The 26,988-nt window shown below is 42.5% G+C and overlaps 1 protein-coding gene across 5 annotated transcripts in view; it reads right to left on the bottom strand.

Moving 5' to 3' along the window:
* SEMA6A (semaphorin 6A) overlaps positions 1-26,696 on the bottom strand; it is a 115,723-nt gene extending 89,027 nt beyond the window's left edge. For 2 of the 5 annotated variants that reach the window (XM_064439181.1, XM_064439182.1), the window contains exon 1: positions 26,143-26,694. The gene's annotated coding sequence lies outside the window, so the exon portion shown is untranslated. Of the gene's footprint in view, positions 1-24,406; positions 24,499-25,241; positions 25,261-26,142 lie in introns of those variants that run through there. The other 3 variants (XM_064439178.1, XM_064439180.1, XM_064439179.1) reach the window with 3 other exon arrangements.
* Between the last annotated feature and the right edge of the window lie 292 nt (positions 26,697-26,988).

Below are 26,988 nucleotides of genomic sequence, written 5' to 3'. Positions count from 1 at the left end.
TTGTGACTAGAGACCTGTTTGCGCCTAAGTGGCATTTCTATTTACTTGAAGATTATAAAAAGTTGTGCAGATGAAACAAGGGGAAAAGCATATGCCTTCACCTTTTAACAAAACATTCTTTCAAAGGCAGTGAAAGTGATGACAGGTTTGAATAAGTGCCAGCTGCAACTGGCTCAACTTTAAAGAGTACCAGAGGGTGTGCTCGTTATTTTTTTCTGGCCAGACCTGTGCAACTGTATCTTGGATACACTCCTTGTTAATGTACTGAAACAACCCCCATCACTAGGGATTCCAGATGGACTGTGTCTGGGATCCACTTGCAAGCTGAATTGGGGGCATGAAAGGTGATCTGACTTCCCATTTTTCTCATCCTCCATTCCTCTTTCCCTTTCAAGAATCTATTTTCAATCGAAGGGTTACCTCCATCTCTATTTTCACCTATATCCATTATTAGAATCAATAGAACAAACTGCAAGCTATGTACGCACCAGGGTTAATATAAAGATGCTTAAACTACTACAGACTTTCCAAACCAGGAAGCAGTATATACAACTCTTAGACAGACACACCCCATGTGTGTACTAGTACTTCTTCTGAATTCCAGCTTTCAGAAGAAGAGAGAAAGCAGCCTTGATCCAGATGCGAGCAAGAAGAGGTAGACCTGCACCAGAGGCAGCTCTGACTGCTACCAGTTCAGAGGGCTGACAGCGCAGACCACTCTGACAACGAGTAATGAAGGGCACCCCAGCTGTTTCATCCCTGGATAAATCCACACATGTTCAGAGCAGTCTGGCAAGAACCTGGAACAAAATGACAGTTTGTGAGAATTTTTTCCACTGACCTCGCAAGAGCAAGTATTCGTCTCTCACTGTGAGGCTCACACTCACTCTAACACCAACAGGAAAGCACACATTTTTTATTACGAAGATGAAGAAAAGGAAAGCACCCATTCTTTTAAGATGGGGATATGTTGGTGGATATTTCTGCCTATTTTGCCTAATAACCTAAACAAAAGCTTAAAAAGGTACAAGTTTTGCAGCTAATCATGTAGATGGACCTGCAGATGACTGGTTCCTCTGATGCTCGTTCCCAAGCACCCACTATAGCTAACACTTTCTGTTGGTGCAAGAATATGCACTATTAAAAATTATTTAACTACCAAAACAGCTTTGCTAGTCATGATTCTGTTCATATTAGCAAGTTGTTATTGGTCAAAGTATTTTCAATGATACAGAAAAATGAACACAAGTCTTTTCCTTCCATACAGCATTAAATTTTTTGTTGAGTTAGCTGTAGTTGTTTCTGTCCAGGGAAAAATTAAGAACCAGCTGCAACTGGAACTCCAGCTCAAATCCTGAACCCCACCCACATTTTCTTCACATTTGCGTAAATAATGCTCATCTCTATGACAAGCTCACTCTTTATAGAGAAAGTATGTTTATAAAAATAACATGGGGATCAGCAAATACAAAGTTATCTGCTTCTCAGGGATCTCCTATATCTCAGATGATTCAGGTCTTCCTCAAAGACTGATGGTCTAACGCATCAAAGAGCCTGAAGATCAGACCTCCTGAGATGTTGTCACATACTGGAAGACAAAGGCAAACAAAAAAGAGGTAAAGAGTCAGAAACGAAGCAAAAGAAAGAAGAATATGGAGGAGCAGGCACCACTGCAATCAAGATGTAGAGAGAAAGGCAGCTGCAAAGAAGAAAGGAGAAAGGCTTGAAATATGAATCCTTCAGAGGACGCAAGATTTGGTTGAATTGCAGTCAAGATTAGGAGCTTGTCAATACTGGGATCCTGAGGAAAGTCAAGACAGTTGAAGAAAGATGGGGATTCGAAGTTAATTCTTAAAACATACTAACCTTCCAAAGCATGCAGAGTTAAGCTGAGCTAAGGCCACCTCAGAATAAGATCAATCATACAGGAATCAATGCCCTTTAATTAAAGCATAGTTGTAAATAATGAGTCTTACCTATCTATGTCCTGGAGACTAAGGACATGGTGACATACAAAAAAGAAGATATAAAAAGATTAAAAGACACAGAGAAAAGAAGAGACATGAAAAAGTTTGCTTGGCAAAAAAATGGTAAAACTTTACCCTAGCTGACCAGATCCTTGACATCCTCATCTGTACTCAGGTTCTCCAAAACCCTTACATGTAGGAGTAATATTTGGCATTGCTGGTAAGTTGTAAAAGTTTATCCTACAGGTTCAGCAAGAGATTACATCCTAGAAGGTTCCTGTAGATGTTGTGAACATCACATAGCCTGCTGTGGCTAATCAGCTGGATATCCTGTGCATTACTACAGGAAATAATGAAAGCAGCAAAGGCATTTCAAGTAAGAGCACAGGGTATTTCACCTCCCTTGTTCCTGTTATTTAAAAATTTAGCTGAGGCAGTAAGACTGCAGGACTTTGACATACATCAGACTGTTCCTTCACACACGAACTCACTTCCCACCTCAATCCTGCCAGCAGTGGTCTGCAAGTTCCCCTTATTCCTTTCCAGCTACCCATATGACATCTGCACACACAAGGTGTTTGTTTCCCTTGCTTCTTTTAGACAGAAGTTTTCTGAGATCCTTTTTTACTATAAACTACAAGAGCTCACTGAACAAATAAAATAAAAGTACCTTTTCTCAAGAAACTGTTGTTGAATTCTCTGTTAAGGATAAAGCTAGTACAAACAACTGCCTCAGGTGGAGTAGCTCTGTTCACCCCAGTAGAAGACGGCTTCGGCCCTGTCAGCAGAGAATTCAGACCTGTGGAGTCCAGGTGTTGTACTCCATAAGGCACGCAGAAATGCTGAGGTCTACTGTAATTAGTCTGCAGATTAAGCCTGGCAGTTTAGTATGTTTTATGTGCGATGAGTAACAAAAATAAAAGATGCATTCTAAAATTAAAGGGGGTTGAAAAGAAAACAAAGCTAAGGAATACTTCCTTATCCTTTCTTGTTTCACGATAAAGAACTATTTCTGCTTTTGAACTGCAAGCATGAACAGCACTTTTTTGGCCAGCTCATAGGAGAAGTTTTTTTGGTTCAGACCATCCATGCTGCCATCCTGGCTCTGAGGGTAAACTGGACACAGACCCCTACAGCTAAGCTGCAACAAGACTTTTTCAGAAAGGGGGTTCTCTGATGTTGGCACAGAGCTGGCAGCTTATGTCCTTAACTATTGCTTCTCAAACCACCACTGTGTAGGACATAAAGAAGGGAAAGAAGCTGTGAACAACGTGTCTTTGTGTCCTACCGATCTCCAGGAATAGCACGGCCGGCCCCTGGCTGTGACACGGTTTTCACACATCTCTCCCCAGCACATCCCCAAATCAGGCTCTCATAACAGGGCTGTTCTAAGGGCTCATCGTGCCACGTGCACGATTCCTGCAGGTTTCTGCCACTCTCGGGGATCTTAGAAGCTATTAAAGGCAATGGGAACTTTCTTCTACAGAGTCTGCAGTGAGGGTCTACAGCTTCCCCACTCTCCTTTCAAACCCTGAAAATTACAGTATTGTTACTTCTCTAAAGCAATGAGTTTCAATGAGCTGCAAATTAGCTATGAGAGACTGGGTTGAATAATACCTTCTAACTACTGTGAATTCCAGTAGGAAATTCATTCCCACTAACTGACTTTATTTCAAAAGTGTTCATACGCTACAATGGCTGGATGCAAATACGGTTTCTACATGAAGTAAAGAAGTAGGTTTTGTTTCATGACACGTAATTATCAAATATCTGGTCTTCCTGTAAGGAAAAGAGGTACCACTAAGCATCAATTTAATGTACCTACTTTATCTGGAGCCTATATCCTGTTTTTGAAAGTGGGTGCAAAATCTTAACATCCTTAACATCTGATCTGTGAACATCATCAGAAAATATACCTGTTTACAGTTTTTATACTCCTTTTTGCTTCCTATACAGAAATACTCAAGTAAATGAGTTCTTTTCCCAAAATATTTCATAGGAACAGTAAGTATTACTTTGTGTGAGCTTCATAGATATTGATAAGGTAAAAGAACAGTATGCCTACATCAAACAAGGGAGTGAGTTTATTACAAGACCGTGAAAAGCAGAGTTTATTCACCCTGGCAGAGCCCTGTGCTGACAAAGCTACAGGGCTTCTGCACAAAATCACCAAGTGCCAACTGGTAAACCTCTGCACGTTGAGCCATGGTGATGTTCTGCCTGTTCTACACTCCATTGCCTACATACAGGGGGTTAAAAATGCTGTTCCTTGTCAGTTCATTCTCGAAGAGCACCTAGCTGGTATGGGCACAGAGCTGCCGCAAACCCATTCACCAGACAGTGAATGTACTTGCAGCAAATTTACTGGACCCATTCCCAGCTCTTTAGCAGATTTTTTCTTAATAGGGTCATCGCTAGATGTGCTGGTGACTACGGAACTACCCTCAGCCTATTCAGAGAGACCTTCACTTTTTTTTTTTCTCCGTCAGCCCTGATTCAATAGCTTTGGTTCCTACCTTCAAGTACAATAGGACTGACAATCATATACAAGTTCTGAAATCTGTTCTTTTTTAAAAAAAAAAAGGGTTCACTGCAGACGATATTCTTTTCCCAGTGACAGTCTGATTGCTGATGACAGCCTAAATTTCTTGTATGAAAGAACATATGAATGTGGCTCAAGAACCAAACTGCAATGTCACTGCTGTCCATGTTCTTCATAAGTTGTAAAAAACTATTTCCCATAGGTCATGCTCTTCCCAATTTCCTTCTCATGCTGCTCTAGCACTCCTGAATTTTTAAAGTTATTCTGACGTTCCGCTCAGAAATATACACTTGCTCCCTAAAAGACCCACAGAACTTGAGATACTTTTTTTATTTTGCATTTAAATATGCAAAGCAGATGCAGATGTCTGTGCATTTTTCAACCATCTGCTTTAATAACTACAGGAGGACTCTACTCTTACTTTGCTTTCCAGTCCCATAGTCTATTAATAATGCTGTCTAAAACAGGACTTAAATCCAATGACTGCTTTGCAAGAAACCCATCACTAAACAGGCCTGGAGTCTGAAAGCACACAGTTAGTTTCACATGATGTCTGCTCACAGGGAATGTCTCCTTGTTTACTCTGACATACCTGACAATGAATGAACAGTAACATTAAAGTTTATAAACTCTTTGTTTCTTTATTCATCAAGTCATCTTTTGTTTTAAGTGGCAGCTGACAAAAACATACACCTTTTTGAAGCTAGCTTAAGAATCACCAGAAGACCACTTGCCAGCTAATGTAACGCATGTTTACACCTCTGAAGAAAAGTTTTCCTATGTGCCAGTGTTGCTAACTCCTACAATTTTTATCACAAGGCTATATAACATTGGGTATTTTCTTTGATGCTCTGGCTTCTGGAATCACGATCTTAAATATATTTCCAGGAGTAAGAGACCTCTTTGGTCCCTCAGTATGTGTTGCAAGCTTCCCTATTTCATCCCTTTGAAGGCCTGATTAGTGGAGCTTGGCAACATTGTGTCTCTTCAGATTTGCAGAGACTCTAGAAAAACAGCCCTCTCCTATGAGTGTTACAGAAGACTCAAAGATGTATTTTATTGCCACTTGTCAGACCCAGGTTAAGGAGTTCAAACCACCAATAAAAATGAGCTTTTTGAGTACCGCTTCTTGCAGACAGAGGTGAGCTTGTTCTGGCCCTCAGGCAGAGCTCAGCCCGCCCCAGCAGACCCAGGCAAGGGGCAGAGCAGGCTAGGATGGCTGCACCAGATGGGCTGATTCTACCTAATGCCAGCGGTCCACAGGGATTTTGCATCAAGAGAAGCTGCCAGATCTGGTTAAAAAAAGACCTGTGCTGCCTATTCTTGTAAGCAAAAAGTACAGATCTGTGGCCTGCCTTTTGAAAGTACGCTGGACCTTCCAGTGCCACCGACTGCACCAGGAAGCCTTGAATATTCAGCAGTTCTGAAAGTTGTGACATCTCCCTTAAGCCTCCACAAATGCAACGCTAAACTTTAAGAGCAAACCCCTGGAGAAAATAAAACATTAAAATCTCTTTATTTGTAAAAGAGGAAAAATTATCAAATGCATCTTCAGTAGAACATTCCCTTAAGCATTACCCTTTATTAATAAACAAAATAATAAAACTGAGCATTCCTTAGAATTTCCACTAAAAATACAGCAGGCAATTAATATTACATGTCTTCATGTCCCTATATAAAAAAATATATTTTTTTCTATTTTGAAAAAACTAGACAGCATATTTAGTGGTTAGCACCAAGTCATGATCACTGAAGGGATCGTAATGAAAATAACTCTACCTACAGTCCAGCACTCCCATGTACGGTCTGTAAATAGGTCTCTGATAATTAACTCACATTCCTCTTCTACATAATTGTACAAAGAAAAATTATTTACCCATATTTCCATTTTACTTTACAATATCTGTATCAGTTCTCATACATACTGAATATTAATGAACTACCAAGAACCAATTGGAAAGATCATCCTGTGTAACATACATCTATCCTTCAACACCTTTCACCTGAACACAAATTTTAATGTCTGCAGGTTTTCATAATCTTTTCATACAATCTGTTCCTAATGCAATTTCTGAACCTGCAATTTTCTTATACAGAAGACAAACTTAAGCAGCACTTCTTCCCATTTAATGAGTGCAGCTGAAATTAGCATCTAGCCTGATGGTTGCCACACATTCAACAACACTTACTAAGATTGCCAAAAGGTTATGAAGAAATCTATTTTCTCAGCTATTACTTGATACCAGTAGACCTGCATTCCTTTAATTCTTGGGCTTGAAATTAGCACCATGAAGGGACTGTGGGAAGTCACAAATCATTCTGCTGTATGGAAAGTTTGTAAAAAATACCATGTCATGAAGGTGGCATATAGTTACCTCAACCTTTCCTTTATTATTTTGTTGGCCTAACCCCAGCAAAGAGCTGGAGTCGTAACACTAATTTTTTTCAATCTGCATACAAATGTCCACCAGTAACTCCTTTGGTGAACAGCAGAGCAAGGCACGTGTCTGAAACTTTCCACACCATCAGAATATCGGAATGGACACACCGGCCATTATGACCAGAAGTAGATCTACTCTGGCATCCCATCTTTAGCATCAATCGTGAACAAACCTCCAGAGAAGAGCCATGAGCAGAAGCAGCATTACTGAATGCTTGTAGCATTGCACATATTTAAACTGTCTTATGGATTTGTACCATTTTCGCATGTTTTTGTGAATATCCAACTTCAGTGCTTTAGCTGCCTAGCATCTATCTGCAGAGGTGGATAGAGAGGGGAAGGAAAGAAAAAACAGTAACTAATTAAAAATTATAAACCTCTGAATGACCCGGTCTGTGGTTTTTTAGGCACATTAATGCTTTACACTCTGATACCTATGTAAGTCACACAACTAGGAGGCAAGTAGCGTGTTTCTCCTTGGAGGTATGGAAATCTCCTGCTCTCCATACTGCAGAGCACTGATGCTTGATAGGGAGCAGTGAGTGAGCAGATACAAATCACCTGGGGGTCCAGCCATCTGCCTCTCACCCTACCAGATCAGAGCATCTCAGCTTTAAATATATTTCCTACCTCAGCCGAAAAAATGTGTTTTACCCTTGGCAAATGTACTTCTAGATAGGACACTCTTCATTTTCTGGGTAAAAAGGCAACCTTCCTATCCTGGGCTGGGTTTCAGGTTTGGTCTTTTTTTGCCCTTTAAGAAAATGGCAGCTGCCTGAATCTGTTCAAGAAGGCTGAAATGGTTAAAGTAATCTTGAGCCAGAATTAGGAAGCACAGTGCAAGTAAGGTGGTCAAAAGTGTGTAATAAATTCTATTTAACCTCTGACTGTCATTCATCATGGATGTCACTGAACATGTGTGGCATATACAAAAAACGTTAATAAATTTCAAAAGGACTTTCCGACATGGCGTTTTTTGCTTCTAAATTTTAAGTTTGACCTGGGTTAAGCTTTACCTTTTTTAAATTATATCGCATTATCTGGCTTAGATGGAACAAAACGATATTTTACAAACTTTATTTCAATGTTGATAAAGCATAATACAAACTCAGCAATTGCTTACCAAATCTCTTCCCTCAAGACCACCCTGAAACTCTAAACAAGTCAAAAGGGCCACGCTGAGAATAAATATCAAAGACATTGCCAACTTCGTCTTTCTATTTAATTAGCAGACAAGCTCATTAGCGGAGCTGTATAAAAGAGTATGCCTGCAGCCCTTGCTCACATCAAGGACTGTGAAGAAGTAGGTTGCAGTCACACATGCAGAAAGCCGCCAGCGCTGGCAGCAAGAGCAGTGTATAGCAGAACTAGGGACGGGGAAGTCTGTCCTCCTAATGAAGGTGAAACTCTGCAGCACACTGTGCCATAAACTGAAATTTGGCATATTTGGGGGGAAGCCAAACAATGGATTCAACAGCACAGAGGTGACCAGCAAAGCACATCCTTGCTCAGTTAACCTGGTATATTTTCTGCGTGAGGGAGGAGCGGGTGGGAAACACAGCCCATGTCCTCAGCATCTGAACACCGTCTTGTCCCCCAGAGCACTGCACTGTAAACAAACCAACACAGACATGGCTGGTAAACAAACACTACCATCAGCAAACATATACAATATGTGTGTGTGGGAGGGGGTTAGCATCTGTGTCTAGTCTGCGCAGAGTGGGGGGGTGGTAATTCACAATGCAGTCACAGCAGCCTGCTTCTGGGTTCAAACAGGCTGCCACTAAGCAGCACCATTTATACTTACTTAGATTTTAATATTTGTTCAGCACGCAGCAACTAATAGTCACGAAGTGTTCCAGGAACTAAAAAGGCTGTTTGAACTAAAGGCAGTTCATGGCAGCCTCTCCAAGCAGGAGCGTGTCCACCTAATTATTGCTGGGTTGTTGTCAAGCACATTTTAGCTTTAAGTACAAAAAAAATCCATTCAAAATAATTTGATGATTTCTTGGGGGGGGGGGGCTTGAGGAGTCACAGCTGTTACTAATCAAATTTATTTAAGAGACTAACGTGAAACAGCATGTTTGCAAAAAGTTCATAATCACAGCAGAATTAAATCATTTTTACATAGCATTTATTTGAAAAGTTCTGTACACAAATTTTGACTATGGCAGAGAATATTTCCCTAGCAGTTTAGGTTTGATTTCATTCCTGGAAACCACTATAAAAATCCTGCTTGCTTGCAGCAGAGTTCTTTATTTACACTTGGTTTTAGTTTTAAGACCTGTGACAAACACCAGATTGCTCACGTTCATCACGACGCAACCAGAGCCGCCACACATACTGCCCTGCCCCCTCGTACTACCCATTGGCCTGGCACGCCATACTCCTGGCTCAGTCCAGAGCAGTCGGCTCGGCAGGTTTTCCCTCTGCAACATCCAGGTCTGGAGCTGGAAAAGAAGCTTTGAACTTCACACGCTTCCTGGCACATCAGTAATTACAACCACAGTGTGACAATCACACCTTAAAATTATGATTCTTGTGCCCATGTTATTCTTCCTCTACTACAAAGACCAGCTCTATACTTGTTGCCTGCACAAAGACAAGTCCTGCTCATCTCACCAAGAGTTTTGGCTCCAGCAGAGACATGGGGGCCTCCTGCCTCCAGAGCCACCAGCTTCTCCCTTTCCCTTTCCCACCCACAAAACCCCCATCTTCAAAAACACAGGCTGCCATTTTTTTTTCAAAAGATATAATATATCAAAATCTAACTTTTAGGGATTTTAACTTCTGTGTTGAGCTAGGCTTTTGCTTCCCCACTGAGGCTACCAACAATTTTCCTAAACAGTGCCCAGTACAGGGATTTTTCTTTAAAGAAAATTTTGCTAGTTCAGTGGAAAATGGCCAAGAGGCATGAACTTGTTTCAGACAGCTGACCAGCCAGCTGCACGGGGTAATGCCAATGCCCATCCCTCATGTCTGCATATACATCAACTCACCGTTGGCCTGGCAAGATGATCATACAGCCCATGAGCAGCTACCCACAAAATACACAGGCTGTAAAGCCTCCTTCCACCTCTTGGCCCAAGATTTATTACAGCAAAATTGCTTACTGTACTTCTTTTCTGTGCCTCTTCTCTCTGCACTGCTATGTGTCCATCTCTCCTCCCCACAGAAAAAAAAAAATGCCTTTCCATGTCAATCACTCAAGACACTCGGCAGTGATGGAAAACCTTTTTCTCTACCAATAGCCTGTGAGAGAAGTCAAAGGAATCTTGTGAAGTTTCCCAGGGGTAAGCAGGAGAATCCCAACTGGGCTTCTTTCCTCCCCCACCTACCAAATTCTGTAAGAACAGTAAAGAAATCAGGCAGAGACACAAACAAAGTCACTTGCATCTCCTCTGTGCCATCTATTTTTTCCACTCCAAGCTTCCTATATACTTTAGATGGTGACAGCTCATCACAAAGGAATTGTCCCATAACATACTGCCAGTTCATAAGGTAGAGAGAGCAATGAAATACAGCCCTTCCATCCTGCCCTCCCCTCCTATACCTCAGTGCTTTGGCTTTCCCTCTGTACCAGTACGGATATACATACCTACTATTCTCCTAATCCCTCTGTTTCTAGAAACCATCCACCCCTCAGTATCAACCATACAGCTATTTGTCTTGCTCCCTATAATCATTTTCTCCTCAAAAGTTACTCTGCAGATCTGTGTTTGTCCCACCACTTGTGGGGGCAGTGGTGGTCCAGCAAGAGCAGTATGATACCACAGCTGCATCCACTCATGATTTCAAGGTTTATAGGTTTCTTATTGACACACTCAGTCTTGATGTTATCTTTCCAAAGATAATGTTTTTGATAGATTACACATACCAAAGGCACTAATATGCCTCCATAATTTTAACTTCGACTTAATTAACTGGGGAACACCTATCAGAAACATCTTCATTAAAATATTTTGAGAGAAGCTTCGGTCAAAAAAATGTGGTCAAGATAAAGTGATACCTCAACCTGGACCACCTTTGTGGTTTTGCTATGGGGAAAAAAAAAAACCAACCAAAAAACCAAACCCAACAACCTGTAAATTATTCATAGCTTTCTTGCAATCTCTCTCACAAGCTCACAGAGCAGGCATTAACCTGACATACAAACTTTTCCAAATATTATTAACGCTTCAAAGACACCACAAATATTGAAGTAGATAAATTGTCTATTACTTATTCTCCTCCAATGAATCCTTCAGCAGGACAACACAGCTTCCAATCTTTGCTGAGTTAACATTAAAAGTATGCATTAGGTATGAAGTACTCAGTTCAAGAAGAGGGTTTCATTTAAACTGATAAAAAGTAAGGATTTTTTCCTGCAGTTAATGGCAGACATCTTAATTTTCCATTTAGTCTTGCAGGTTCCAGAAAAATGTTTAATCTTTTTATGTCTCACACTGTACGGTTGCAGTGGAGTTGAAAGCAGAGAATGACAGCAGTGACTTTAGGATGTCTTAGCGTTTTCCAAGCCAAGCCCGTGGCCAAAGTCAGTGTCCTTGTTTCACTCCTGTTGATGTCAATGGAAATACTGCATATGTTCCTAGGAGATCACAGGTTCCACCATGAGAGCATTACATAATATTTTATGGATTATCCCACCTATTTCTTAAAAGATAATCTGTGTGGTTAGTATGAGCTGCTTTGTCACTCAGTGGCACCTCTGTTTCTTCTTAACTCATTTCACCACAGAGTTGCAGAAAACACCTTTCCTTGTCTGAATCAGCAACACTTGAGCTGGAGCTGGCAGTGTGTCTACAGCGCTAGGGCTGCTGAGACACCACTCTCAACAAGATGACTTGGTGCTACAACACAGTCTTCATCTCTTCACACCATGTGTTGGTCACACTGAAAATCCAACGTTGTCTCCAATGTACAACCTCCCTGTTTTCCAAGCTATTCAGTGAGTATTGAGATGGGCTCGAGACAGATACCTACAGAGTCTGTGGTTTGTACTAAGGACTGGAGGCTTCCAGTCTTAACTTCTCCAAACTTGAAGTTAACTAGCTTGCACAGAGTAGAATTCTAAATAAACAAATGCCTGGTCTGAAAAGTCTGGTTTACCAGCAGTTGACACGTGTGAGTGAAGCAATTGGGCAACATCTTTATTTGCAGATTAATTTCTATGTGTCACCAATACATTTCCAGTGCATCACCTTCATGATGTACCCGGAAAGAGAAAGCTTGGAGTCTTCCATAATTATTTTGGCATGCCTGATTTATTTAAGTATGCATTTGTGTTATTTCTGTTCTAAGTCTCTCTATATTTTAGCCAAGACACATTTTAAACACACACAACTCACTTTTTTTAAAAAAAAGTGAGTCCTGATCACGAGACTGAAGAACTGGGTCCTTGCTTTGTGAACACACCACCTTTCTTCTACACACAATGACAGCTGCTTGACAGCAGCTTTCTACCCAAAGCTTTGCCTAAAACCACCTGCAGGCTTGCAGATCTGAGCTGAGGTGTGGATTGAGCAGAGGGCAAAGGTGTGAACTGGGGTCAGAAACAAGAATCTGTCCATACCGCAGTCAGAGGATGCAAATGCAAATACAAACACACCACCTTTCAGAAACGTCTTCCCCAGATGGGAGTCCACTGTACCCTGGTAAAAGGGATCTGGGGGAGGCACAAATTTAAAGACACATGAGAAGTCAAGAAGCCCAAAGTCAGCATGTGAGCATAGGCATCTTGATCAGCCAGCTGTGCCCTTCTGATGATTTCTCAGCATGTGTGGATCTCCAGAGATCAGCAGGAGTGGGGGCCAAATTACACCAAAAACAGGTAAAACTCTCTGTGGGTGTCTTGCTTGGAAGTTAAAAAAAAAACAAAACCCCAAGAAACAGACGACAAAAACAAACAAAAAAACCAAACTGAAAAAGAAACCACAAAGAAAAAACCCGAAACATTGTAACCCTGGCAAATTCTTTTTGTTAAGACTTGAGCACTTGGGCCTGAGTCTGTCTTGAATGGCTAACAGAACCAATTCCAGAATCTGCATTTTACCTGTTCCAGATCCATAACATGACTATTGTTAAGAAAATGAAGGCTGACAGATGCAGTGTCTCAAGCAAGACACAAATGAAACGGTTTAAAATAAGCACTGAGTTCACATGGGACGGATCTGAGGCAAAATCCAAATCCCAATGCGCACTATTTCTCAATAAGTTAAAAAAATTGAATGAAAAATTGAAAATTAAAATGGCCTTAGATTTGTGGGTCAAAGCAATTTCTAGCTGATTTCTAAGTCACTTTTAAAATAAAGAATGACTTGAATTACTCTTTATTCTTTTAAACACTGTGACAACATACAGCTGCTGAGGTCTATTTTTCTGCATCTTACAAAAACTTTACAGAATTCTGAATTCTGGATGTTCTTTAAACATAAGACAGTATTTAAATACTCTTTTGAGCTACAGAAAACATACTTCACACAAGCAAGAGGAAGTGCTAGGACTACTGCCAGAAACTATTTAATTGCTTGAAGCAATTTCTACTCTCTTGTTTGAACAGGAGAAAAAAAATATTGTTTAAAGGCCATGGAATCTCTTTCTGTCTTCCCTTCCCTCTAAAATACCCAACTAATTTGCCTTAAGTTAATCTGTGCTTTTAGCCTCCCTTCACTGTGACTATTAAAGAACTAAGCAGTAAGAGTACTGGAGCTCAAGACAGACCAAGCGAATGTTAACCTGCGACACCATTTTGCTAATATGCACAGCCACAGTTTCTGCTCAGTGCAAATTGCATTATTTTGTGTTCAGCCAGTTGCACTTGTATAGTTTAATTGTCTTATCTATCCTGTAGGGCTGAGCAAAATTGTGCAACCACTGAAACTAAACATGAATTTATTTTCTGTAAAAGCATGGCTGAGACATAAAAACTGTGAAAGAATCTTGTTCGCGATTCCTTGTGTAGGCAGCATGTCTCACTTTAATCATATGCATTATGGCCTTTACCCGTTGCTGCGAATCCACTCCTAGATCTTTCCTGCACATCAGTTTGGCTAACCCACTTTCTAATGCCTCTGTCTCTGTGTAAGAAAGCTGAAAACTATATTGCTTCTTATACTGCAAACAGCAAGACAACACACACACACGCACAAAATCAGAGCATGGCTTGTGTCCATCATTTCCTGTTTTTCTTCCATATTTTCCACTACGGTAGTTATCATCTGGACGCCTGAAACGTCTGCACTGAGATTTGGAAACACAAGAGGGCAGGCTACATGCAAAGGAAAAAGCACAGAACATTTCCTATTAGGTTTCTCCATGTAAACAGCCCAGTTGAACAGGCTGTTGGAAAAGTTTGAAAAACGTGCATTTCTCACTTTCAGCACAAAAATGTGACCAAGCTCCTCTTCTGTGCCTCTAGACAGTATACAATTAGTTATATCTGTACCCAGCATTTAGATACTATGCCAAAAGGTGAAAAGACTTTCTCTCTTGAAATCTGTAGCAGTTTCTAAGGCGGCTATGTAATGGTAAGAAAAGTTACTTGCCCTCTTCCAGGCTTTGACAAGCAATGTAATGAAAATGCGATGGATTCTCTCAGTAAGTTCCATCCATTTAAAACTTTAAGGCCCTCCCCCCAGAAATGTATTTTGGTAAATGTGTTGTGTTCATTCTTATGCAACCCTGTTTTTTAAGTGCGGGTAGTTGTTACAGCAGGCTGTCATACGATGGTTGTCTAGAAGTAGGCAGCGCAGCTGCGAAGTAGCACTCCAGCCCCCCTACTAACATGTTCTCTGCTGGTTTACTGTTGAAAAATTTCCAGTACTAGACTCTTTGGAGCTAAAATATCAATTCAGTGTACAGATGCTATTCCAGTACAATGCCTTCTTGATGGTTTTGGTATTCATTTGCTCATGAGTTAATCTCCTCCAAGAATTTTGTATTTTAGTAATTAACAACACCTACTGAAGTCAGCAAGATTTATTCATATTGGTGACATGAGTCCAAGGTTAGCTTTTCTAGACAAATCCCATGCGTGGTGAAATAAATATAGACATGCAATTTGAAGCAAAACTGTGCCCTCATTTTTCTTTTTGATGTTAACAGATCAAAAGTTAGATCCTGCTAACCAATATTTTTGTGCCTCAGCCCAGCTCCTCTGCAGTTATCTATGTAAGCAATATAATTGGTTCTGATGACATATTCATGTAAGGTAGGGTGATTTGTTTGAATAAATTTTACACCTGGGAATGCAGATATTTGGATCTTGGGAGCCTGGCACAAAGGAGCAGCTCAGGATTAGTCCTTCAAAAACAGTGGTACAAGCATCCATGCAGGTGCTCCACGTTTTGAGAAGTTGTTTTAGTTCTTTGACTGTGACAACAATGAATTCTTTCATCTGTTTCAGACTGAAACAGATTACTGACCATTTATGGCCAAAAAAAAGTCTAAAGTACTGATTTGCTATTCAAGGTAAATCAATACAAGCGTTCTTAGAGACCCCTCCTCTGACATTAGCAGTCATTATACAGTCTACATTTTCCACCCTTCTGCAGTACATCATCAGCATTTAGCTGAAACAACACATTACCAGAACGGGCCTGGCTGAACTGACTCTCCCACATAAACAACACTTGAGTTGGGTGCTACTTGGGTTTATTTTTTGCAAATGATGGTACCTCCAGGATTTCAGCTACACAAGAGAGTTTATGCAATAAACACAGGTGAACACAGTTGGTCACAAATGTAAAGGGTGCACCAAAAAGGAATTGTAATTTATGTGCCAGAGAACTTACTCTATTCCACACTTTGCCTTTTATTTTCAAAGTTTTTCTCTGATACTTTAACACATGCATGTAGTACTCTAAGAAAAATGTTCTGACAAATCAGAACTGCATTATTCTCTCAGTCAGCCAGTCACAAGCCTTCATCTCACACCTTCAGGCTACTGGCTCCAGGTTGGCTAAAGTTGCCTTTTGGACTATACATGGTGTTGAACAAGAACAGGATCTTTTTTTTTTTTTATCTTGGGAAAGGAAGTGTTCTGGCAGTATCTCTAGGTCTTATGCTTAGAACAGGATAAAGCAAAAAGACAACACCACCCTACAATATACGCGTCTCGTGACGGAATTAATCAGTGTATCTGAACATGCTGAACTTCCCTACAACAGAATTAAAAGGAAACACCTTGCAGATAATAACGAAAAAGTGTAGTAGCTCATGCAAAAATCTTTCCTCTTCCCACAACAGCTCTTCAAGGATTCAGTTCTTAATTTCTTTTTGAAGAAAAACAAATTCCTATTCAAAATCAAGGACAATTTTATCGGGGGGGTGGGGGGTGGAAGGGGAGAGGGGTTGAGGAAAAAGCATCCTAAAGAATCACTAGAAACATTTAATCATCTTCTTCACAAAATCTGAAAAGACTTTAATTTCTCTTCAAGAATGAAAAAAAGTTCTGCACATTGTGTTTCTGTCAAAGAAAGTCTTACTGCATGGACACAGTTCTTATAATGTATTTTTTTATAACCACCTTCCTACAACAGATTACAGCAAATTTAAAAAATTAATTTAACTGTAGTAATTTCTGATTAACATGGTTAGGATCAGTAAGTTGTAATTGCAAAAGCTGAACGTTTGTAATTAATAAGTACAAGTTATTCAGAAGCAAAATGCATTGAATGCTATTAGAAGTTTATACACATAGTACTAAATTCTGTTCATACAGAAAACTAAATTCAAAAGTTGATTTTAATGCATGATGCCCTTCTTTCATTAGAGAGCTGTGATGAGAAGCCAGCACTATAAAGACTATGACCTGAGGTTCAGCAGCCTGTGATCCTCTCTATACAGTAAAAAAGGCATTTTGAATCAAATATCAGGCTGCATTTAGCCATGTTCATGGAGTTAAGTACTATTCAAAGATAATCCCATGGGACTCAACCTCTACTTTGCCATCAGGTGACAGACACCAGGCTGTACTCTGCATGCAGGACAAGCAGCAGAAAAGCAGCTCCAGGCGGCACAAAGCCATCTCACCTCATCTTTTTCCTTACTCTGACGTTTTGGGACAGGATGCAGTAGTATCCTCCTGGCCTGTGCCAATTGCAACTGCAGCATTTCCCACACACACCCAGGTGGAGGGGGGCCAGGGCTCTGGCCGCCCTCCCATCGCACCCCGCCATCTGCCCGCCCTGAAGGGCCAGCAGGCATGGGTGCGCTCTGCCCACCTGCGGGGACCAGCCGCAGGGACCAGGCAGCTGTACGGCTGAATGGGGGACAGCTTTCAAGCATGCAGCCCCAGCCAAGTTTTAGCCTTCCAGGAATATTCAGGCAGTAAGAAGCTACTCAACATATGCAAGACTTGCAAAGCAAAATCCCTAACATTGATATAAGGACACAAATATAATAATTATTTTCCCAGAAATTATTCTTTACTTTCCTTGATGATATTAGTACATTTGATGCTAAAATTCAGCTACATCGGGGTGCAGAACTCTTGTGACCAACCATAAATAAACTGAAAGAATTATATTGAACTATAAATTGAGTAAGGACTTCTTGCTGAGGTGTTCAGTAGATTTCTACTTCCCCTACTTACTTTACTTAGGAAAGTGAAGTCATCTTTACTCTCAAATAGGAACAAGACTCGGCCTCTGTAGTGACTATACAATCATTTATCACTCACCTCTCTGTGTCTTAGAGATAAAAAATAAATAATAAGCGGTAAAAAATCATTGTTAAAGAAAGTATAAACATACCTTACAGAACTGCTTAAATTAGTTTCTATACAGAGCGATTCTATACCTAACCTGAAACTAAATGAAGTACAATAAATTCTGAAAAGAAAAAGACATCTGAATTTGTACCTCTACAGCTTTTGACTGAAGAAACTTTTCCACTGTAACAATTTTCTCATGTAATTGCCAGCTCCCTTCCAAAGGGAACTACAAAATGACCAGGGCAAATTATTTTTTTTTTCTATCAGACTGTCAATCTTCTAGATACAAGCACACTGTGAGTTTGACAGGAAAAAGGCTGGGATTAATTTCATGTAATTTATGTGCGTAGAATTGAGTGCGCAAAAGCCAAACTATAAACCAGAAACTTCCACACTGTGTGAGATTATAAAATTACAGTGCGGATTTTCTGTGCATCTACCAGCAAACAGAGCTTTGTCATCTTTAAAATTCATGTGAAATTTTTGGACATTAATTTGTTCAGTTGGTAGGGCTCCCAAGGGTGGATTACAAATAACAGGCACATGCTCTCAATCTGCTTGTCAATCCCACTTGAAAAATTGAAAAGATTGGGTAGTAAAGTCCCGAGCTGAAGCTTTAAAACTCATCTTTGAATGCAAGGTAACCACCTGAAAGTATAAAAGTGACTAATTTTCCAGATTAGTTCCAATTATACTGAATTCTTTAATCTAAACTGCACAGCTTTTAACATGATTCTTTGCTTGATGTGAATATTCAAGGCCTTTTTTTCTGTGAACAGAAGATATGTATCAAGCTTATCTGTGCAAGAACCAAATTGCTTTATTAGAACTGGAGGGAAATCACTTAATTCTGGAGACACTGTAATGTAAAGTGCAAAAGAAATGGGATTTAAATATCCACTAAAACATGTGGCTTACTTCTGCTCTCACAGAAGTGATGAAATTTTTTTCTCAATGGGAAAGGAAAAAGGAGACCATGATTTGCTTAGTGAAAGATGTTTGTGCATTATTTTATATTACACATAACTACATTGACAAGTCAGTTTTCCAGCTACCTTCCTGTTAGACCTATTTGCTACTTTACCATTTTTCTCCTTTGTCAAAAAGCTATTTCTGACTACTCAGCTCTGCATTTCTGAAAGTATGCATGTTTTAATGCTGAATTTGTGAACAGATATTGAAACATTAAAAAACTATAGCCAATGCCAACACAGTTCTGAAAGAGGACTAGTGCTGTCTGAAAAAAAGTTTACTTCCCCTTTTCTACTTCATAATTCAAGCTGCTCTGCTGCTAACAAAAGGGTATTTATTGTCATTTTATTAAATTTAAGGTAACAATAAACATTAACTCAGTCTCAAACATGATGTCATGTTTTATGTTGCTAGGTTAAAAGAGAATGTAAAGCAAATTACCTGGATTGCTTAGGAAACCCTAAATGCCCTAATTTACCCAACCATTTATCAGCAGAACTAATGAAAAGCCTTTCTTGCCCTTGCAATGGGTAAAGGTAGCCATCAGTCTCTGAAGTGTACAATTTCAGCAGCAAGACAAACAAAAAGCAAATCTTGGGAGTAAATATCAGCTGGATGTTCACATAACAAGGTCCAGAGAGACATATCCAGAAGTTTCCTCTTTTAATCCAACTCTGAATAATGTTGGATGTTGTTCTGTGTTCCTTCAGAGCTCTACTACTGCCAAAATAACTGCTAGGCTTGCAAGTCCAAGTATATCTCAACCCTTTCCCAAGGCACCCCAACACTATCTGAGGCACTGAAACTATGGCAACCGAATAAGAAAGCAGCTTCCATGATTAATAGATGAAGATCCCAGCGACAGTGCCTAGCTAGGCCATAATTCAGGAATGCAGGAGGAATTAGCATAGAATCCATCTCAATCTACCAATAAAAAGTAGATTTTGAAAGGCATCAACAAAACAGGCATTTTTTTCTGCTCAAACTAAATATTCTATAGAACTATAAACTGTTCAAATTCTCATTAACATTTCAATCAACAGCTGTCTCTAGTGCAAGTAATGGATAAATGTTCATGAACAATGGTGAAGGAACCAAGATAGCAAATTTCCCACCTGACTATCAAAGCTATACATAGGAATACTCAATATATAGAACATCTGAATGAAGATGAGCAGGCAGAGGTGAGAAAGTAAAAATAATGTTTGCTGCAGTCAGGAATATATTTGGACACAGTTTTTCCTGTTGTGTTGGGGATTCATATAAGAATGACGTTTCCCATGTGATGAACTGGAACACCTGACCAAATCTATTGTATACTCTATACGTTTTCATTACTAGAAGGCCCTGTGAGTCTGTCAGGGTCATTGCAAAATTGATGAGGGTTAGGAATATTTTTTTTTTAAGTGCATAATCAAACTTCTGCTATTATCTCCACCAAAAATATTAGTATTATAATCCTCATCCACTAGATGGTCTCAGACTAAAATGAAAGGGCATAATAAAAATATTATTTCTTTCTTTTCACTTTCACAAATATTAAGTTTTCACTAAAGACAACTGGCTACAAAGATCATAAAAGCATAGGTATAATTTTTTTTGTCTGTATCACCCAAAGGGTATTACTGTGCAGTCAAGGCACGGCTTTACCTGGGGAGGGTGAGAGAGAAGGAGTCAACGGCTCCCCATACCAAGGACAGCACACATGCTGCCATGTCACACAATGTGCTGCAATGCGGCGCATCTGCCCCCCAAAACGCTTTAATTTCAGCATTGCATGAATCTTGTAAAACCATATATTTGCAGAAAGTTCCTCGGTAGCAGTTTTGTCAGTAGCTAAAAAAAAAAACCACCAAAAAATGGCATGGGATAGTCCACGATATGTGAATTTCAAGTATCTAGCATAAATACTTTATATAGAAATGCCTATTATTAACAATACTTTTAAAGGAAAGGTCATCACTGAATGTAGTGAATTACCATATGTCTTCACTGTAGAGATACAGCAACTGGCAGCTCTGTTAATAGCTGGTTTATCTACTTCATTTTACATCTCTATTTCAGCCACTAAAGAAACACTTTGGGCTTGGGGAAAAATTCCTTTCATACAAAAAATTACTCTGTGCTCATATGGAACATAGTAGACCCCTCCTTTTGGCTGATAAATAACTACAGTTCTATACTGGGAAAGACTCAAAGAGGTTTTGCAGTGAATTATGAGATAATTCATGTTGGGTTCTTCTCGTTTTCCTCTTCTGTTTTTGAAAGCTTTTATTTTTTTAAAAAAAGTGATACTTACTTCCTTTTTTTTATTAAGCTATAGCTGGAGATAAACTTTAGATTTTAGAGGGCATAACTTTGGCAGCCCCATTTATGTTCATCTGGTGCATGAAAGCTGAGAATATGATTATTGTATGGGGAGAGGCATAGCTCTCTCAACCCCTTCCCTATTTCCAGTGGCTCCATTATTAACTGTTAGAAGCCTTTATAAGTCTGAAGTAACAAAAACTGCAAATGCCTCTATGCCTGCCTTTCAATGAACCCCTCTTAAGACTTCCAGAATACCCTGATGTTGTAGGTGCATACCTCTTCAGTTTTTTTTCTCTCTCAGTTCCCATACCATATTTAATTTTGAATCCTTTCACACCTTCCAGGTGCTAAAATAGGATAAGCAAACGAGCAGCTCGGGAACTCCAGAGGACACACGGGACATGCAATATGTATCATTACAACACAGTAGGTGGCACTCTTCCCTTTAAATCCTAAAGCAGTGCCTTGGAGCTGGGCTGCCATACTTGCCATGTTGCAGTCGAGACCCAAAACCAAAGCACTGTTCACCACGGACAATTAAAGATCCCTCAACACTGTATAAACGTGAACATTCCATTATTTCTATGGCCATAGGTAACAGTTTAGTTGTTTCACAATTCAGCATATAAAGAAAATTAAGACACGCAAACTCTGGTCTGCCAGGTTTGCACTTGAACTGAAGAAGTTCTGCCTTCACTGACCCTACGCATATCTAAGCTGTTCCTCACTCAAGAGACTGGTGCGACAGGCCAAAAATAAAAACATTCCTATAGAGAGGTGTCAGGCTTAGGCCCAGGCTTTCCCCCAGTTGCTTGTTTCTGCCTTTGAACACGCTCACGGCTGCAGTATGCTGTTGATCAGCAGCTGCCTCCATGCCACTACTGTCCGCATCTTATTGCCAAAATGCTCTCTGTGTATGCCTCACCCACCTCAGAGTAATCCCGATACACAGAATTAATGAGCATAAAATGCTCAAAAGGTCACCAGCAAAAAAAGCGTTGCTTATTCCTGTGATTTTTCTGTTGCCCCATCAAGACAAAAGCTTGTCACAATTTGCGACTTGCTCCGTAACACAGAGACCGAGGTCTGACTTCATGCCGAAAGCTGGTCCACAGCAAATATACTTGCACCATAGCTTCAGATCCTCATCAAGTACTGATTTCCAACAGAGAAAAGTATTTTCAGATCGGGGCCTGAACATGAAAAAAAGTCCCCATTTGAGTAATATTTCAACAACTGCCTTTACTCTCAGAAAATTACTCAGGCAAGCAAGGCTTTGCTGGGTGAGCAAAACTTACTTGGGTGAAAGAGACTGGGAAGGAGAAGAGCTAAAGATTTACCTCCTCAGTAAATTAAGAGTAGGAGGTAAAATACTGCGGCACCTGGATCAAATTAGAATAGCGAAAACTTCTGTTTTAGTACAGTTCAACTTTTGTCTAACATATGCTAAATCTAATAGAGTCAAATGTTGTTTTTCAGCATTTACCCAGTTGTTTGTTTTCAGCACTCCACTATAGTGTATGGGAATCAGGTACTATACACAAAACATTTGTTTGGGTAGTATAACAATGTGTTCTTGCAAACAAGTTGGATGCGAGGCATGTATTAGCTCAGGTCAATTTAATCCTAAAACATTTTATGTCTCCCCTGCTGTAAACCATGTGAACTCCTTTCATGTGTATTTATGTATGGCTCTTCAAAACAAGATGACAAATTTCCCCTTCCCTTCACAAAACATGCACAAGCAAGTTCACAATCACCTACTTCCTTTTTGATGCAAACAGTTCTAGTCTGGATTTATCACAGGTCATTAATTTGATCCCTCTCCTTTTCTCTTTCCTTTTTTTTTTTTTTCTTTTCAAAAATACAATGAAGGCAAGTCCTTATCCTTACCGGACCTACCTCCTTCTTCAGTCTTAAACTCCAATAACTTTGATCCTCTATTTACAAACATTAAGGGGGAACTATGGCTAATATTCACTTTCATCTTCAAGTAGCTTGAGATGTTAGCTAGTCGTGATAACTCACAGATTTTGTGCCTAATTATTTTTTGGTTCAAGTAGTATCAGTTCAGTTGATAAGGTCGGTTTTGCCATTAGGTAAGAAGATACAGATTTAATGTAGACTAACTGAGAATACATAGAACATCTGGGACCATAAGATTCATCTTCTCTGAAAATATTCACCCATGCTTCAACCATTTGATTCCTACTACATGAAAAGCAAATGTTGCAAATATACTTTATGGTATTACTTAATATTTTAAAATGCATTTAGCATTCAGACAGAAACTTCATCTGGGCGTTCTGCTCCTGAACAAAACTTCCATGAAAGCCAGAGGTTTTCTGCAGCAGAGAGCAGTGGAGAACAGAGATCAACATTTCTATGCATAGGAAATTGTTTGGCTTTAAAGAGTGTTAGTATATATTCTCTTTGTCTTATACCTCATGAGAATATACCATATTAAAAATGGGTTCCTTTCGGATAAAATTACACCCTAGACAGTAAAACACCTTGGCAACTGTACTTTTTTCTTTTTCTTAAGAGTGACAAACCTTCCCGATCTTACTGAAGCTAGTATTTGCTTTCAACCACGTATGAAGCAATTCCATGAAGAAAGGGGTTTGCTGGAGCAGACCCAAATTTCCTCACAATACAATAGATTCATCTCATTACAGAAAAAAAAAACAAACCCAAAACCCAAAACACCCAGAAGTTAACCAGAGCAAGATGAAAACAAATCGCAACGGAACATGATAACAGCTGCATAAACTTCTCTGAGATAAATGGCACAGCCTCCTCAAAATATCCACGAGTTCTGTGATTAAGAGCCTGTCTCTGCCGGACTTTCTCACATTGAGGCCAAAGGATTTGCCCGCCAAGTAAAGATTACTTGCATGAGAATGGCTCGCTGGATGACACTTAGATTAAACGAATGCAAACCAAAAGCAGTCGCTGAACGAATTTTTGCAAAGAATGTGGGAAAATCACGCCTCTAGCTACTGTCTTTGAGGTCAGCGTAATAATTAATATCGTTGCTGGACGACACTACACAAAAGTTAGCAGAATCTATGTGAAATAACAAGCAACCACATGCAGCCCCGTGAGAGAAAATGGTTGTGGGGATTTAGCTCTTCATTATTTACAACACCTGCAAGCCGAGTGTGCCCCTTTGGAAGATCAAGCATTCACCTTGCAGAGTCAGGAATCGGCGCCTTTTACAATTTATCACAGAGCTAACTAGAGCCTTTATTTCTGCCGTTCTATTAGTGAAATAATTTTCTGCCTACAGCAGCTGGATATCCGCGCCGCACAAACGCGCATGTTTGCAAACTTCTAAAAGCAGCAATTAGCTCCGGAGAGGCACGGTAGAACAAATTTCCCGCTGAACAAGCAGCCAAGGATGGAGAAAGAGCCGATTGCCCAAGGAAAACCCCAGCAATTACCGCCTTGCGACTCACCCTGGGAAGAGCCGGGCAGGACAGCGGCGGCGGGCAGAAGGGCATCTCCGCTGCGACTGACCGGCCTCCAGCCCCGCGTCCCCCGCCCGCCGGCCGGAGCCACCCCCGGGAAACGCCTCCCTCGGGCGGGCAGGAAGGAAGGAGGAAGGAAGGAAGGAAGGAAGGAAGGAAAAAAGGAAGGAAGGGGCGGTGGGACAACCGAGCCCTAGCAAGAAGCAGGTACTTTATCCACGCGTGATAGATGAAGGAGACCCAAACTTTTCGAAGCGCGGGGCGGCGCTGGCCCCCAGCCGGCCCCGGGGTCTGCCCGAGCCCCGCCGCCCCTCGGCCCCGCCGGAGGAGCGCAGCCCGGGGGCGTCCGGGATTCCGCTCGTGCCGAGCGGCGGCCGCGGCTCCTAAAGCACCTCGCCCTCAGCTGGGAGCCTTCCCTGCCCGCGGGGACGGGTGCGTACGTCTTCAGGGGGAAATCCCTCCCCTCCTCAGCATCCTGTCCCCTACGCGGCATCCCTCCACAGCTCGGCACCAGCGGCGGGAAAGCACCCCCTTCCCGGCCCCGGCGCTCCCCGCAGCCCCTCTGGGAAGGCTGCCCGAACAAGAACTCCTTTGTGCCGGCCGGCCCTGTTATTCCCCCTTAGAAAAACTTTCCTTTTTTCCCCCCCTGGGCCGGGGGGAGGAGAGGGGCTGAAGGAGCGGCAGGGCGAGGGCGCGGGAGGAAGGAGAGGAGCTGGGCTGCGCCGACGTGCCCCCCGCCTCCCCTCCCGCCCGCCGGGCCGCCCTGAGGGGTCCGGTCTCCCCCAGGCTCGGCGGCGGGGCCGGCCCGCCTGCCTGCGCTCACCGGCCGCCGCGAAGCGGCTGCTGGAGCCACCAGCCCGCAGGGCACAGGCTGACGGCGCCCGGCAGAAGGGGGCGGGGAGCTGCCCTGCCCGAGAGCCGCCCTTCTCCCAGGGGGCTGCGGGACGGCCGCGGGACCCCGCTCCGCCGAGCAGGGGAGGCGGAGGTAAAGCCGCTGCGGCCCGCGGGGAGGGGAACCGGCGGCCCCAGCCCACCATCGCGAACAAAGCCCGAGGCAGCGGCTGTGAGGCGGAAGAAGTTTCCTGGGTTCCTGGCCCCTTCCCCCAAAACGCAACCCCAGCCTTGGAAAAAAATAAAAATAATAAAAATAAAAAAATCAACCGCAACGCAACTACCCTGCATGGAAGAGCGGAGACCGCAGGGTTACGCCTCTGCACGGAGCGCCCACATTGTCCCTGTAACAAAGACACCCCCGCGCCCCAGCCCCACACGATGCCCGGCGGCCCCGGGGTGAGCGGGCGGCGGCCCCTGTCCCCGGCGGGCGCGACCCCCTGCCGCCGGCCCGCTGCGAACAGGGCTCGGGGGTGTGGAGGGGGAGGTGAGCCCGAGCGCCGCGCATGCAAGCCGTGCCAAGGGGCTCGGGAGGAAGGCTAGCACGTTAGGCAGTTGAGGCGGGTGCGGGGGAGAAAAAGAAGAAAAAAGAAAAGAAAGGCGAAGCCACAAGATGCCTGGAAAGTGGCAACAGCAAGCCCTGCGTGTGCACTTGCAGGCGGCTCTCCTCCTCTTCCGAGGCGCTGCGAACGCTGTCGAGACAGAAAGCAGCAGCCAGCCTTAAACGACACACCATCCTCGCTCCTCCCGAGCCTGCCGGGGCGACCCGGGAGCCTTCCTTTCCGAACGACCCCAAAACATCAGATAGGGATACGGACGGGGGAGTACTGTACCTTTTCGGTGCATGTATCTAGGCAGCTAGAGGACAGAACTAGCTGATGTAGTGTCCCATTTAGTAATCCATTTAAGGGGATCTCTCTGGGAAACTGGAGCCACTCTCTCCTTTGCAATCCTTTGTCATTACTACATGTGTGCTTCCCGGGGGATGGAATATTTAATATTTCTACTTTCTGAATCGCAAATGCAATTTGTTCATTTCCAATGATGGGCGAAAAGAGGGGAGGGAACAGGGCGAAGAAGGAAAAAAAATAATAATAATTAAAAAAAAAAGCGTAAGCAACTCCTCTCCAGACTCAAATTCCACTACGGTTCCACTCCAGTTAAGTCCCCTTCAGTCGCGCCTCGGGAGGTAAGTCATTTCGGGGTCTCCTCCTGCTCCCTCTCTACCAAAAGTGCTCCCGGTGTGACGGCTGCTTCAGGAAAACTCCTAGGCTGGAGGCACTCGCCGTGCCACAGCAGGAAGCCGCAGTCGCTCCTCGCCCCGAGCTGCCGGGCATTGGACTGTGCGCGGCGAGGACTGGGGAGCCGCTGCCTGCCGCTGCCTGCCGCTGCCTGCCTCCCCTGGGCGCCCGCCGCCAGCCTCCCTGCCCCTGGGACGCGGCTCCGCCGGCGGAGGAAGGCGGAGACAAAGCCCGGACTGGACGGCGGCGGGCGGGCGGGCGGCCGCGCCTCGGGCACCGCCCCTTGCCCCGCCCTGCCCCGCCCCGCCGGGCGGTGCCTCGGGGGGGGCGGTGCTGGCGGGGAGGGGTGGGGTCTCGGGGCGCCGCGCGTCCTTGCGGGAGGGGGCGCAGCTTCTCGTTCCGGTGCTCCCTGCTGACGGCGCCTGCCCGGTGCTGAGC

This window comes from Phalacrocorax carbo, chromosome Z (assembly GCF_963921805.1).
Source record: "Phalacrocorax carbo chromosome Z, bPhaCar2.1, whole genome shotgun sequence".
In the NCBI taxonomy this organism is placed as follows: domain Eukaryota; kingdom Metazoa; phylum Chordata; class Aves; order Suliformes; family Phalacrocoracidae; genus Phalacrocorax; species Phalacrocorax carbo.
The sequence above is the reverse complement of the archived record's forward strand: the minus strand, read 5'-3'. Positions and strand labels throughout refer to the sequence as shown.